Genomic DNA, 16659 nt, shown 5'->3' with positions numbered 1-16659 from the left:
GTGTTAAAATAACTGAATTAACACTTATACTTTTATCTTGTCAAATGTATTTCAAACTATCAAAATTTTAATAGTAAATAAATATATTAAACTTGAATTAGCACTTGTGTAAAGACTCAATCACAGCAGTGGGGAGTTATTAACAAATAAATTTTTTTTTAAATTTTACTCATGTTTTATAAATGTTCGCGGATCAATGATCAAATAATACGAATAGTTTATTCGGGGACCATCATCACTTCCGCTTTTTTCCCACTGTCGGACAAACGTATGCGTATTTTTCGCAACAAATACGATGTTAAATCGTTGATTATTATTAGGCTGATCGGCAAAAATCGACGCGATAAGAGATATCGATAACGAGCTGAGGGCCCGGGCCCAGTCCTCGTTCGCCTAATGTATTCACATATACACGCAGAACGAGGTATATACCGGCGCCGTTCGACGAGGTAAATTTATGCAAAGTCTGCCGCGGTAGGGCCACCACATCGTCGTCGTCATCGTCGTCGTCGGTAATTATAGGTGGACCGCGCCGTATCGTCGTTAATAGCGGCTATCGACAGTCCCGTGTTAAATAGCCGCGACGTATCTTAACTTCCCGACATAGTTCACACGATCCGTAAGATTGGCCTTATCTCTGGTAATGGTGGCGATAACGGCGTGGATTGTTGCGGACTGAACGGTCTGCCACCCATGCGTGATGCCCGTGTTAAGCGAACCAACACTTATCCCAGGCAGGCGAAAATGCCCGTGTCCCGTGAGTAACGCACTTCCTTACGTCTCCGGCAATTTCCCTCGGTTAATCGTAATTCCGTCGATTCTTAATCTGGGTTACAGTTTTTTTTTTAATGTCGTGGGGAAGAAAGTCGATCGTTTAATAAAATTACCGAAAATAACATCATCCTTGCACTATTTATCCTAGTTGTATTGCGTTATGAATCACGTTAGTTACATGCAATTCGCACTAAAAATTATATGCATATAACATTTCATTATTATAAATATTTGAAATAAGTAATAAATAAATTTATTATCTTCTTCTCATTCGTAATACTATTATTTATTAAAAGCAGTCAAACGTTTATTTTATTATACAGATATGAATTGCGTAAAAAAAATGAGAATTTCTAATTAACAATAGTTTATTTCAATTTGCTATTCTAATTTGTCACAGTGAGATTAATTCATTTGTTGCCGCAACTTTTGAACTACTGCTCGCAGACTCGGTTCCATTTCGAACCGGTTACATCAACGCCGCTCGGTAGCAATCCCAATTAACTCATTCCCCTCTCCTCGGTCTAGATTATACGCACGGATTTCTGAGAGGCAACATTAATAAGTCTAGCATTCGCGCTAATTTACAGTTAACATAAAACGTCAGGATGCAACCCTGGGTCCGATTGCGTCACGTCGCTCATCTTTCTCTTTTACGTCTTTCTCTTTCTTCCACTTTGAAATCGTTTTGCCTAATTGTCTCGAATGAAGAATTTCTAAATTGTCTGCGATATGAGCCATGACAAAACCCACGAAAGAGATCAACGCATGAGCGAGCAATTAAGCGAAAGAGCCAATCTTTTTGTCTCGGTACGGTAAAGATCCGGAGGTGAAAGCTGCGCGTCAGTACACAGAATTCACAGCTTAGGACTGTGCGCGCGGTATCGAGGGCGACGTTTCCTGCGTCGGCGTTGAAATTACCGCATGGAGAATACGTAGAGAGCGGCATCGAGACCTCCTTGATCTCTCGAGACTCCACAGTCAGTTCGCGCGATCTCTCTCTCTCTCTCTCTCTCTCTCTCTCTCTCGCTCTCTCTCTCTCTGTCATCGTCACCATGAGAGCGGCCGCGACACTTGGTGTCATCGTCGCGGGCAAGCGGGAACAACGAGCTACGAGCGAGGCAACGACAACAATAAGCAGACAAATCAGTGCGGTCATATAGCTGTCTCTCAACTACAATCCCACCCCCTTTTCTCCATTCTCTTTTCTATACTCTCTTTCTCTGTTTCTCCTCTTCTTCCGCTCCTTCTCCTTATCTCTCTCTCTGTCTCTCTCTCTCTCTTTAGATGCAGCGGGCGACGCGAGAGCGCGGTATATGGGCGGTAAGAAACGCCCGGGGAAGAGCACTCTCGGAGTGCAAGGAAAGATGGTATCTGCGTCAGCGCGGTCGGGGATCAGCGGATCGGATCGAGTCGCTCAGCGGGGGTTTCTTTGGGTCATGCACGAAGTGAGTTCCATTCTTCTGGGAGCTCCCCGTCCCTTTGCTCCCTCCCCCTCTCCCCTCTCCGTCCCCGCCGCTCCTGGATCCGTCGGCTCGATGCCCGAGGCTCCGCACCCCCAACCCCCTCCCTCCTCGCGCCCCCCTTCGCGTGTCCCTACGTCCCGCTACGTGGCCGAGACGTGCATCGTACTCCTCCTCGCTCTCTCGCGAGAGCGAGCGGTCTTGGTCCCCCTTTTACCGAACGAGGTCTTATGGATTCTCTATGAGGGGTCGAACCACTGACATCGACCGATTAATAACGTGTCCTCGTGGGGGCTCGCATGGCCCCGACGACGACGACGACGACGACGTTCGTTGAGCCGAAGACTTAAAGGGTGCACACCGTGCAGGTTTCGTATAACGACAAACGGAGACAATAAGATATGCATCTACTAATAGCCGCTTTTCTTCCCCGTACGACACACGGAGAAATCCGAGAGAGAATCGAAGGTGGAAAATGTACGTGGGAGTACATAAGCGGAAGATGTTATCTGCAAGGCCCGATAGATGCTCCTCCCGAGAGAGTTCCTATGACCTGCAGTTGGAAATTCCGATTTCAAAGGTTAGTCTTAAATAAATTTAACCGTTGCCTCGACTACATATTTTCTCTCGATCGCGCTTTTATATGACAAGTTTTTTTTATCCCTAATAGCACAAAACATTGGCGCAATATTGGGAAGTAATGTAAATGCAATATACCCAATATTGATTCAATAATGTAAAATAAAATAGACGCTTATGTAGCCAAATTGTCTAAGCAGCAATATTGGTTCAACATTGGGCCAGTATTGAACTAATGAATTTTTCATATTGGGCATTAATTGCATTTTTATTTGGAACCGATAGCTTATGACCAATATTGGTGTTACGTTACAAAAACATCCAATGCACTTTCAATATAACCAATGTTTAGCCAATGCATTGTTAATGTATTGTGCTACTAGAAATCTTATTATACACATATATTATACATATATTATACGTATTAAAAAGCGATACGAAATTGCGGCAATTCTCCCCAAAACGGTGACAGGCGCTTTACGCTCGAACAAAATCGGTATCCTAATTCCATTGTTTCCCTCTGTTCTTTTTTTCCATGATACCCGTAGCGCCAAAATCGCCCGCACTCGCATGCCCGCGCATAACGAGCGGTAATTATCCGGGCGTTAAAGATTCGTAAATCGAAGAGGAGACTCGTACCATAACCGGCGCGATTATCGCAGCGATTTTCCGCTTCCCGCACGGCCGCTCCGCTCGCATGGAATTTCAAATTCCGCGATGTGTATCTGCTAATGGCTGCTTTACGCCTCGCGGTTGCCGGCCCGCGTTCGTGAGCGACGAGAGCGTGCAGTTGCAAGTATGTAGCCGTTATTGCAATGTAATTACTACCCGGTTATTACGCGCGCGCACGTTTACGCGTCCCCGTACGTCTCCGCGCGGAATCCTGCACACAATCGGGGAAAAAAGGAGGGAGAGAAATCGTAGCTTTTTAATTAATTAATTAAGCTATTTCCCGTGAACGCTTAATGAATTTCTCAACGCCGTTTGTTTAGCAGCTTTGGGACCGCAAACTGGTTCCGATCCCAGTAGCAAGCATATCTGAGTTCGTAATTCTGAATTTTTTTGTAATTCTGAGTACATAATTCACCTCTCCACTCTTGTGTCGCTGCTAAAATTACGTGCAAATGTAAGAAATAGAAGGGATTATTAAAGAGATTCTCCAGCTTAAAAATACGAAGGGCGGCCACGTAACTTCTCATTCATGTAAATTCTTTCACAAAAGATTTCTTAACGTTGAACTTTAAAATAATAAATATATATTATAAATAAAATTTAGGCAATAAAAAAATAATTTATTATACATATTATAATGTTGATAAATAATTAAAGTATTATGTAAAGAAAAATTAAAAAATTATTGCTTACAATAATAATAGTATAATAAGTGTCATTGCGACATTTTTATTCGTGTAATGTCATACACATTTAAAGAGAACTGTATAGATCATGAACATTTCATGTTCTTACACGGAAATAATATCGTAAAATTTTATTTCTTAAATTTTAAAATAATCTTTAAACTCCATTCTCTGTTTCTCATATAAACATATAATTCTTCTAAATTCTTATATTTGTGATTAAATTATCTAAAACTTCTATTTCCATAAGAATCAATGTCATTTTAGAAAGTTAATTAAGAAAATTATGCGATTAAAGATTTTAAAAAATTCAGAATACCTATACATATATATGTTAATCACATACTTATTCTCAAAATTTGATCACGTTCTTGTATTATGTGAAAAAATTGTAGAACCTTCTTAACATGTCTTCTCCTGCTCATTGCACGTACACAATTGGCAATTCCGTTATAGAGATAACTCATAACAAAATTAAATTTTCTTACCTTAATAGATATTAAATAATTTGCAAACGAAACAATCCGATACGGAATATCGATTGAGAATTGACAATCAGTCGTGGTCTGCAAAGTCAATTCATCGATTTGATACGTGATTTTCTTGTATTAATATTCATGAATATCTTCGTTTAATCCAACAATAATGTTAACGCTGTAGGGGCAAACATTAAATAAAAGAAGATTCGAATCAAATTCGGAATAAAGAGTTTGAGCAGAGAATATCAAGAAGCTATGAGATATTAAAAAAATGGTCAGCAGTTGAAGCTGGAATTTGTAATTTCCAGGCCAAACTCGTACCAGTCATGTTTATCGAATGGAATGCTATCGCTTCGCTATGAGGGGTCGACGTCGCCCAATTAATAATCGACTTCGTCGTGGGAGCCTTGCGCCAGGTCGAGAACCTTGGAGGACACTTTATGACTCGATACACACAACGATGAGAGATAACCGAATACCAATGCACGTATTGTTCAAAAGGGATATTCTCGAAAACAAAGCTAGAAAAAGAATATACACCGTCAAATATTAAAAGATTAAATTTAAACCAATTCTTTGAGTTAAACAACAGTTTGTTAGTTTTAACTTCCACACATCGTCGAAATTTATTATTTTAACACAAAATGGTTAAAATATTGTATGATTTAAGAAACTTCGTGTAATAAGGCAATTTCTATGATTTAATTGTTTGGCAGCTTTAAAATAAACAGCATTCGCTGTCAAAGTATGTGCATTTAATAAACTAAATGAAATTTAATACATTTCTTGCGTTAAATTGTTTAATTTCATTTTAATTAAACTTACAACATATTGAAAAAGAGCAGTAGTACGCAACATTGAAATATTAAAAGAATTGACTGCAATTCGATATTACAAATTTAATAGTGTTATATTTTAAGGATGTATTTTTAATTTGTTATTACACAAGAAGTCCTCTCGCACCCCACTGATAAATGATCTCTCGCTGAGATGATTTTAATAATTACCATTCATGATAATTGTAACTGTTAACATTTTTCCAGCATTACATTATCTGTCTAAATAAAAATCTTGAAGCAACGGCAGTCTATAAAATATACTAAAGACAATGTGTAAAATTAATTTGTAAGGCGCGAGTTAAAATAGAACGCTAATTAATTAAAAGCACGAAGCCTCAGATAATCTGGAATCAGTGCAATCTCTTGTGCATTATTATCACACAACTCCAATTTTCTAATCCCCTAATTTATCAGTTTAATTCTTTATTGCATCGATTGTTCACAGACAACGTGTCGATAATAGCAAGCCTAAATAAATGTGATTAAGGATAATTCTCTATCTCTCTCTCTCGCGCGCGCGAACGAACGCGCGAGTTCTCGGAAAAATTTAATTACGCCGCTTCCATCGTTTATTACGAGTGCCAAGAGGGGCAACGGTAATAGTTTCGTCGGAGCGAAATATATTTTCCGCGAGGGAGAGAGAGCAAGAGAGCGGAAGTCGGAGCGTCGGCATTCCACGACTTAATAACGATCGGCGCCGCCACCACCGCCGCCGCCGCGGATCCCATAGCCCACACTCAAAGGGCGCACTGTAATTCCGTGTAACGGCCGCGCGCAAGGACAGTAAGATACATATCCACGAGACTTAGGATTCAACAACTTTGTTTCTGCCACACGACAACGTCGCTTCGATTCTGAACGCCACGACATCTCCTGTCTATGTCAAGATGCCCGATCGTCGCGCGTTGCATAATAATAATAATAATAATAATAATAATAATAATAATAATTATTATTATTATTATTATTATTATATAATAACAATATCTGATGCCATAAGCCATGGCGAACTGTCCCCATCAATCGTTAATGTCCCTCTGTCGTATCGCTTGAATACGGGATGTCTCTCGGGATGCCTGAGCGGCGTTCCCGTTCACGAAGAAACTTCAGGCAACTTGAAAGAATCTCTCTCTTCGCGTGACGAGGATATCGAGACCTGTCACGGTCGAAGCCCGCGTTCGGTGATTTAATCTTCGGGAGAGGAAAGAGCGGAAAGGTCGCGGGAGAAAAGTAAAAATATTTGACTCTTCGAAATTTAATATTAAGCTCGTGAAAGGCAAGGGGCTGCTTTGAGGAAATAGGTGAAGATAAGGAAGATATATATAGCAGATTGTGAGATATGAGGATTTAGATATAGGGTGAAAATAGTATTAAATTCATAGTGTCGAGTTACCCAATTTGAGTTATTTTTAATTATTCTTACACAAGTCGCCATTGCTACTAATCGAAAAATACTTAACAATTAATGTACTAAAAAAATTGTGGAAAAAAAGAAATAGATTTAAAAAGGAAATTGAAGAAGAAAAAAGAAATGAGGAATAAGGATAAAAAAGCGTAAAATAAAAAAATTTTGACAATATTGTAACAATGTAAATGATAGATATTAAGTAAATCCTAGAACGTCCTCGTCATGTAATATTTATTTATAATTTAGTAAAGTATTTATAAAACGTTTATAATTTAGACTTTTACAACATACAAAATTAATACAAAAATAATCTGATTTAAAAGGAAAGAAAAAAATAAGTACATAATAAAATTCAATCTATAGCCTGTACGTCAAATTTATATATGATGACAGCGTTCTAGAATTAATCATCAGTCAGACCAAGTTGAAATTATGGATAAATGTATAGTTAAGAAGTATTGTAACTCCTCTAGTAGCACAAAACATTGGCCCAATATTGAGAAGTAATATAAACAAATGCAACATCTCTAATATTGATCCAATATTATAAAGTGGACGCTTTACCTTATTTAGCCAATTTGTTTAAGCAGCAATTTATTGAGCCAATGTTAAACCAATCAATTTTTCATATTGGACATTAATTGCGTTCTAATTTGGAACCAATATTTTATGATCAATATTGGCGTTACGTCGAGAAAACATTGACCAATGCACTTCCAACATAACCAAGGTTTCGCCAATATTAGCCAATGTACCGCCAATGTATTGTGCTTTTACTTTAGGGGGTCAAGTCCCCCTTCTTGGCAAAAAAGCTAAAGTAAATAAATTCTGTGCCCTCAGACTCAGCGAAGAAATTCGATTTAGATCGATTCCATCGGGGATGCGAAAGGGACCGCGTGTCCTGTCTGGAATTTCTTAAAGTAAAAATCAAAAGAATTTGGTAAAATAACAGCTTCCATATCGAATCACCGCGCGCGTATGTATGTATGTATGTGGGTGTGTGTATAGAAGGATCATTTGTGCACGAGACTGAATTCGTGTGGCGTGCACCGGCTCTCGAAGGAGGATCATCGCGCGTACAATACCGGCGTGCGCATCCAAATAAGAGGACGAAAATATCTTTGAGGCCGGGCCGGCCGGCCGACCGACCGACCGGGCCGGCTGGCCCAGCCCGGCCCGGCCCGACTCCTCGGCCCGCTGATGTCGTCGACGATCGATAACGTGAATTTGCGACTTCGTCGGGACACGGGTAAAGTCACAATGTCGTCATATCTCATGCGCACCGATCGATGAACGCCAGGGCAGGCAGGTATGCGCACCGATCGCATCGTTTGCAACATTGTGTCACAGAAGGGCCAAGCATATTAATTTCCGTCCGTCAAGGAGCCCTGACAAGCGACGATGAGAGGAGAGGAATCCGGGCCCCCGGTGTCCTTGAACTTCGTTCTCCGCGTTCCCTTCTTCGCGTTACCGGAAACGCAATTCCCATTCGGTGAGTCTTTCATAGCGAAATGGTCGCTGTGTCGATCTATGCGATCTACGCTTTGATTCGGTGTACTATGGTACAGTTGGTATATGCCAAATGTACGATAAAACAACGTAGAAGTTATATCTTTTAAAATAATTACGTAAATAAATTAATGTCTCTGACGATAAGCTTTAATTAAGTATATAAAAAAGATGGTAGGATGCAATAAAAAAGAAATACTTTTGCTTTCTTCTTTATAAAATGCGTATACGTTTATGCCGTTTTGAACCTCTACGATTTTTCGTTGGTCAAATGTGAATTTAAATTAGACGTGAAATGTTAATTGATTCAGTTAGTGTCACAGATGCATAAAACGCATTTGTAATTCTCGTGCCATACGAAAGGAGTACCGTATGCGCCACGCGTTTTCTCGGTAATAGAATAAATGTCATTCGCTTGTACTTTATACTTTCTCTTCCGTTTAATAATGCATTAGTACCACTTTTACGAAAGGAAACATTTTTTCGCAAATGTAACGAGAGGGAGAAACCTAACGTACGTCCTTATACAGGAGTTAGGTTAAAGCGAAAAATAAATCCGAATGGAATTGAACCGCGGTACTCACCGTGCGGCCAACCAATCCTCCGAGAATTAACAACAAGAGTTCAATTGATAATAGATCTGCCGCGTGACGAGGGAAAGACTCAAAGTATGTTCCTATCCCTTCCAAGAGAAGAAAATATACACAATAACGAACACTTCTAATTTGTCACATTAATTTGTCCCTAAATTATATAAAATTAAAAATTGGTCTTTTAAAAATTTTTGTTAAGCGCCGTAGGTTAAACAGAAACATTCATCAGACAAAAATTAATAGAAAATAAATTATTTCCCATCTCTTCCACTACAGGTTAAGGAAGGACGTGGCTCTTCGAGAGTAATAAACAAAAATGAGATATCTTTAGCCTCTCGTAGAGAGATCTAAGGTTGCCACACGGACACCGTTCAGGGGGGAGACGTCGCATCTTCGCGCATAAGCGCAACGTATCGCGGCCTCGTCTCCCTCTGCCGAGAATGCAATTAAAAAAGGAGGAGTCGTGGCGAACGATGCGACGAAGGATGCGAGAGGGAAGGGGGAAACGGAGGGCAGACACCCCGACGAGGAAGCCCTCCAAGTTTCCGCTGTGGTTTCGCGCTTACGGGGGCCCCCGCTTTGTTTTTCTCACCGCTCTGTTTCTCCGTCGATTCTCCCCTCCCCCCCCCCCTCGCTCCTCTCTCGCACCCCCGCGCGCGAGAGGACTTTCGCGATTGTGCGGCCCCGACCGACCGAGCGAGCGGGGCCCATTGAACGGGCGAAATGTCGCGGCAGACCGCAACGCGCGGCTTAAGTGTCCGTTACACGTGGAATATGTCACGAGAAAACAACGTCGAGCTGGGAGATCGGTAGCTCTTCCACGTGTAGTTAACCTTCGATCGTATCGATGTCCGGCATACCGCTTTCAATATGAACCAGTCGCGGACGGCATCCAGTTGCTACAACGTCGGTTCTACGGAGGATGAAATTAATACGTAAACATTTTTTCCTCTTAAATCGAAAGTAATTTAGACAAGAGCGATCGGTATGGGAAGAATCGCTTTATAATTGATATAAATTATCTATTTTTATACATACCTTATGATTGATATAAAGAGAGAAAAAGGAATACTTTATAATTGGTATTTTCTTCCCTTGGAAAAGTTCTTCTCTTTCGAAAATTTATTTCCCACAGTCATAGATTCGCAGTAAGAAATAGTTTTAATTTTTTTTTTATGAAGAAGATTAAAATGAAGAGATCAACTAACCGCCCTACGATTGAAATTAACTCTTCTCCTTCAATGTGTAAATCTAAAGAAATCATTCTTGAGATAAATTAATTCGCCTATTAACCGCGAACATCGATCTTAGATCTCGCATCTGGGAACGGCGGAGAAATATCCGCGTTTCTCTCTCGCGGGGCTTGAAACTTGGTTCGTTTTACGGCAAAACCGGCGGCTCGTAAATTTATACCTCTCGCGTATTACCATGACAATGAGAGGCATCTTTTTCTCAAGGTATCACGCCGCGTCCTCTTCGCTAAATCCTAATTTAGCGACTCTTTCTCTCTCTCTCTCTCTCTCTCTCCCTTCTTCCTTTTCGCCGACGAACGCGGCGCAAGACGTCGGGTTTAGGTAGATGCTGGCTCTTTGTGCAAGATCCGTCAGGTGGCCGGTGATGGATCATCCGTTTTGAAATACGACTGCTAACTTATTTTTATCTCGCGCCTCGCCTCCGCGGGAGGATTCGCTCAAATTGTATTACAATACCGGTCAAACGAGAAGTAACGAGCAGTGGCGGCGGATTTAGGGCTCCCGCGGCCCTAAGCGCAACAAATTCAACATTCCTCGAGGGTGCACTTTGCCCTAGAACTTGTAGGTATCGTGGAGTCCCAGGTAACCTTAGCGTTAACATACGTTCTTTATAAATTGTCCTATAATATTTTCTCTGTTTGTAATAGATAGTCTATAATAGAATAAAGAGTTATTTCATTTTTCATTTACTTTTGATTGTAATGTAAAATCGCGTAAAATCTAGCACTTATTTGTAAGCTTGATGAGAAAGTAGCATTACGAATTAGATCTAATTTCTTGCCCGTACTAATAAAAACTGTACAACAGTATATGAAATTCAATTTTTGAAAGTTCAAAAGTTATTTATCTAAAAGTGCGGTAAAACGAGTCAAATTACTCATTATTTTGTTTCGTTCTTTGCAAACAGATTTCAGAATCAAAGTTTATAACTAAGTCTTTTTAATACTGATTAGCAAAAAAAAAAGAAGAGAATAAACCTAACTTTTAGCTGGTATATGCTTGCATCGCAAAAAACATCCTTAACGAACGTAATAATACAATTTTTTTCGTTAGGCTTTGCAAGATTAATCGAGATCCGATGTATTGATGAAAGAGGACTAATTTCCGGCAGAGACGGACGGCGCGAGGGATCGAGGGACACGCGGCCGCTCGATACTCAGGCCGCCGATCATCGGACAATTAAAATGACATCCCGCACGGCCACGCTCGCTCGCGCTAAATTATGCGCTCGGCAAGGCCTTCTTATTCGCCAGACGCGAATAAAAAGATCCGTAGGTGCGACTACGTGGAAGAGAGTAAAAGAAGAAATATACGCGCGTACGTGCGTTCATATATACGGTGTGCTACTCCATAATGGCGACCATCCAGCGTCCCATTATAACCGCAGTTTCTCTACAGCTGATCTGCAAATTGATCTTCCTTATCAGCGAAGATTTCACAAAGATTTTTAATGCTTCGTATTTTAGTCGCGTAAACAAGATCCCAAATAATTCCATTAAACAAACATTTGTTGCATTTTATTTCGCAATCTCACTGTCTGTGTAAAACACAGGAAAAAAGTGTTTCGTGTTAAATTTAATGCAAGATAAATATGTTAGAAACAGAATTATTATGTAAAAGAAATATTATGTAAAAGATTCACAAAAAAAGTATAACATTTTGACATACAATAATTTGAAAAATTATGGAATTATATTCCTCTAATAACGTTAATGCATATACATATCTTATTCATTTATCGCAAAATTTCAAAATTATATTACTTTTCTGCTATTTAGCCATAAATTGTATTATTTTAGGAAATGTTGAATATTAATTTGATAGAAAATATTTAAATAGTACAACCACATTATGCTAAATTAATATTTATGTATCTTGAAAATTTAACACAAAAGTTTTAACAAAGTTTCATTTTAGTACAAAATACAAAATGTCTTCCACTATGCGTTTTTAATTGCTAATTACTCAAAAGTCTTTTATCTTGATAGTTTAACCGTCGAAGGATCTCTCGTGGGGCAGATCGACGGGAGAATTCGCGAAGGATATCCGGCGATCTCGAGTCACCCCGTGTGCATACATGTATAAGCAGAAGAGCGATCGGAGAGCGAACGCGCGCGCACAAGGGGAAGACCGGAGAAACGGGCGATGAGAACGGCGAAAAAACGAGGCAGAGAGAAGGTAAGTGGAGTGACGCGCGTGGAAGTAGAATAAGGAGGGAACAAGGCGAGGAGAGAAGATAAAGAGGAACTGGAAAAGAGCGAGAGAGTGCGCGAGGGAGAAACAGAGAGCATGAGGGATGCTGCAGAAGGAGGAGGAGGAGGAGGAGGAGGAGGAGGAGGTGGCGATGGTCTCGCCGCGGCGGGGTGGGAAGGGAGGAGAAGGTGGGGATTGTCTGGCGAAGGAACCTCTAACAACCTATGATCACGTTATTAATTGAAAGAAGACCGCCGATGCTACCGGTTACGCCACTGACTTTACGTGCTGTGTTACGGCCGTGTGGCACCGGCACGGGCTCATTTTTTAACGGAAACATTCTCGTCGATATGTACACGTATAAAACCGCAGCGCGCTCGCGTGTGTTATACGCACGCACTTTTTTGTATCTTTACTTGCTTGCGTGCGTGCACGCGCATGTAAAACGTACACACATGTAAATGCATGCGCGCATGTAAAAATCTCGCCGCGGTACCGGCGGTACCCCTCGTCCTACCGGGGGTGAAGGCGATAAGGAGATTACCGCGCGATTATAATGAGATTGTAACGAGTTTCAAACGTAATTGACGACGCCCCGACGAGTGGACGTCGAGAAAGGGGGTAGGGATGGGGAGGGAAGGAGGCACGTCACGTTCTTACGATAGCTGAGAGTTATTGAGTCTCCCTTATTCGCGCAAAAGTCAACGATGATCCAGCAAGACGAGTCGCCGCGGGACGAATGGGGTATTCATTTTTTTTTTTTCCTTTCGATGCGACATTTTATTAATACTTCGCGCGAGTTATTTACACGGTGTCCCGCGATACCGCCGCGATTCGCGAAAGTCGCGATCGCATCTCCCCCACGAGTTGTAAATCGTCACTGTAAATATATTACGTATGATCTATCCTCAAATTAGCATAACGGTAAAAATAATATTACGCCCGATGATTCTTGATATTTCCGCAAACACGCGACTTCTCTCCTTTTGCCTCCCCCCACCACCTGCGCGGAGCTGTGCATTTCAGTATTTCCGGAAATTTAATTTGCGACTTATTTACCAAGATGTAATAGATGTAATAGAGGTACTAAAAAAAAAGTTACACGAAATATGCAATTCTCTAGACGTTTTGTAATCTTTCTGTGTAAAATATGTTCTTCAAGTTTTACTGTTAAACAGGTACGTACGTGTAAAGCATACAAATTAAGAATTTTCATTATCGCAAATCCTATTTTTATGCAAATTTACAATTCTTTTAGAATTTAGAACTGTTGTATTTTTATTATAAATTAGGTTCTCACGTATGGACAGTTTTGCACGCTACTTTATGATACACTATTACAAGGTTTCAATATACTTTTGCGTTATTTTCGATGCTGAATTGTATAATATAAAAATAAATAATAAGAAAAAACAAAAAATATAAATTTTACAATTTACTTTTCTTAAACAATTAAAAAAAATTTTAATACCATTTAATTCAACGTCAAAAATAACATAAGAGTACATAGTTTTCAATTTTTATTTAAAATATTAAATACTAATAATTTATTTTCGCCTAAATGCTCTCATTTAAAAGAAAAGAAAACCCGAACAAATGTGGCAGGAAAAAACTGCAAAATTATGTTTTCCCTAAATTTCTGAGAACTTTTTTAGACTAAAAACCACTAATAATATCGATCGAAGGACAACAATAGGGTCACAATAGCCTGATAAATTCTTGCGGCGTGACGCGGTGGCTAGATCGTGAGATCTTATTATTGGGTAGCTTCCTTGATATCCGTGCTTCCGAGGGAGAAAGTCGCAAGTCAATTATACGTAGTGAATAGCGTGGCTTATTGCAATACATATACCTTGTGTGAAAGCTGTATGTACTTCAGTAGGATATGACACTCGCTACATGTTACTGAAAAGGAAAGAGGTCCTAAAGCCTGGAGATGTCCAGAGTTGACTTTAAAGCGATTTCTAGAAAGCAATATTTTAATATTGCACAGTCCTATTAAATTTGTTCGCATTGTTTAAACTGCTTAGATGAATATTACGCAAAATTTTCTGGCGAAACAAAATCAAAGCGTAAATTAAGCATAAGGAGGTACGAGAATATAAAACTTTTAGGAAGCACAAATTAGAACAGTGGAAAGTAAAAGGCATATTTTAAACTTAAATTAGCCTTCTTTATGTTTCGCTTCCTTAGAATTAAGTTTACATTCTTCTACCATTCTACTCTTATAATTGACATCCGATTTTTATTTTCGCCAAAAATTATTGTACAACATTAACGTCTATAGATTATTTGAACATGAATCTTCTTTGCAGAAAAGATTAGCTATTATTAAATTAAGTAACGAAACACGCGTACAATGTGTCAAATATGAAAAGAGGTAACGACATCTCGGGATTCCGTTAGGAAAAAAAAAATCATCTTGAGGAAGATATGCACTTTAAAAGGATACTCGATGGTACGTACACGCCGGGCATCTAATCTCACTGGCGGAATGTCCGCGAGATCAAGTGGAAGATTCTCTCACGGAGGAGAAGAAGTAGTAGATTATGACGCGCGGGAAGACTGAACGAGGAAATCGGAATCGTTCTAGGAATTTGAAGTCGAAGAGTATCGAGTCGCGCCAAACCGATTGTGCGGAAGATACGATACGCGCATACGTGCGGGAAGCCAAGAGAGGCCTGCGCGCGGGCCTGGCCGCGCTGGAAATGGGACCCACTCGAGAAATGTGGAGAATGAGAGAAAGAGAGAGAGAGAGAGAGAGAGAGAGAGAAGAAAAAGAATGCGCCGGTCGAGCAACTCTTGCGCGACAGTCTGCAAGAGTGTAGGCATGTTATATGCGTATATGAGCGTGCAGGCGCGTAGAACACGTTCCGCAAAGAGCGAAAGAGAGAGGAGGGAGGGCGTGGGGGCGCGAAAGGGATAACGACGGGGTGCGGTGGCCGCGAGTTTCGGGCCGCGCGCTGCTTATCAGAAAAAGTGTGTGGCGCGGGGCGTCGTTTTCTCGCACGCGACGCGACGCGCGCATCCGTTCGTTGCTTTTGTGCGGGCGGGAAGTTAAATTCATTGTTTATTGTCGCGGCGTGACTCGTAAACCGCGTTTTGACGCACGCATTGTGCAACAATGGACGTTCAATCCGTCCTTTGAAAGTTTCTCGAAAAGTTTCGCCATATAAAGGGAGAGAGAGGTTCAAATTGCCTCCAACGTTATTCGAAACCAGAAGTTGTTTAACGTTTTGAACAATTTTAAAAGTTACGGATTGTCTCATAGAACTCAGAAAGTTTTAAAGATCTAAAAAAAGTATTTCCAATATATGTGAAACGCATGAAACTCTTAAAATAATCATGCATGTCGTTTAGCTAAAATTTTTAATAACAAATTTTTTGTATGTAAAATAGATGACAAATTAAAATAATAATGTAACGCGTTATGAGAGAAAAAATATATTTTCAAAATACTTAAAGTATTTAAAATTTTCAAAATCTTAACAAATGTTTCAATTTAAAATAATATTTAACAGCTTCATTTTCGAAACGTTTGACCATTCCGAAATTTTTGGAACATACAATTATATTTGTGAACCGATGAAAAATTAAAACAGATTAAGGTTCGATCAACTTTCTCAGTTAATTTGAAGTAAATTCAAATTTCTCACACTTCAACGTAAAATTAGCGGAGTACATTTATTAATACAATATTATTATTTAACATATTTAACAACAAATTGAATTATTAGCAAGAAGTAACAAAAATCTTCGTGAGATTTTTTCAAGAACAAGATTTTCGTTAATAATTTAAGTTTGTGAGAATACTGTACATATACGCATGTATTGTGAGAGTAAAGTTACGAAATTTTCAGCATATAATTGCGTTTCGAAATTTACGAGGGTGGCGCATATCTGTCAGAATAATGACCTTCGGTATTCGCGCGAAGTTATTAAATCGTTTTACCTGTGCAACAATATGGGATACACGAAGATTTATCACGTAATCCGAATACGCACAAAAACCAGTCTCGACTTCTGTTTTTATTACAGAAATAAACTCGCGTTAAATCTTGAGATAAATTTACAATCGATCGAACAATGATTTCTCTTGCAAAGTAATAACAATAATTTATTTTAAAACTTTTGGACTTCCTATATATCACTGACCAAAATACACTTTTTAGAAAGTTACATGGAAAGAATAATTTTGCTGAAATACGGAT

This window comes from Monomorium pharaonis, chromosome 3 (assembly GCF_013373865.1).
Source record: "Monomorium pharaonis isolate MP-MQ-018 chromosome 3, ASM1337386v2, whole genome shotgun sequence".
Taxonomy (NCBI): Eukaryota; Metazoa; Arthropoda; class Insecta; order Hymenoptera; family Formicidae; genus Monomorium; species Monomorium pharaonis.
This window is presented reverse-complemented; position numbering follows the sequence as displayed.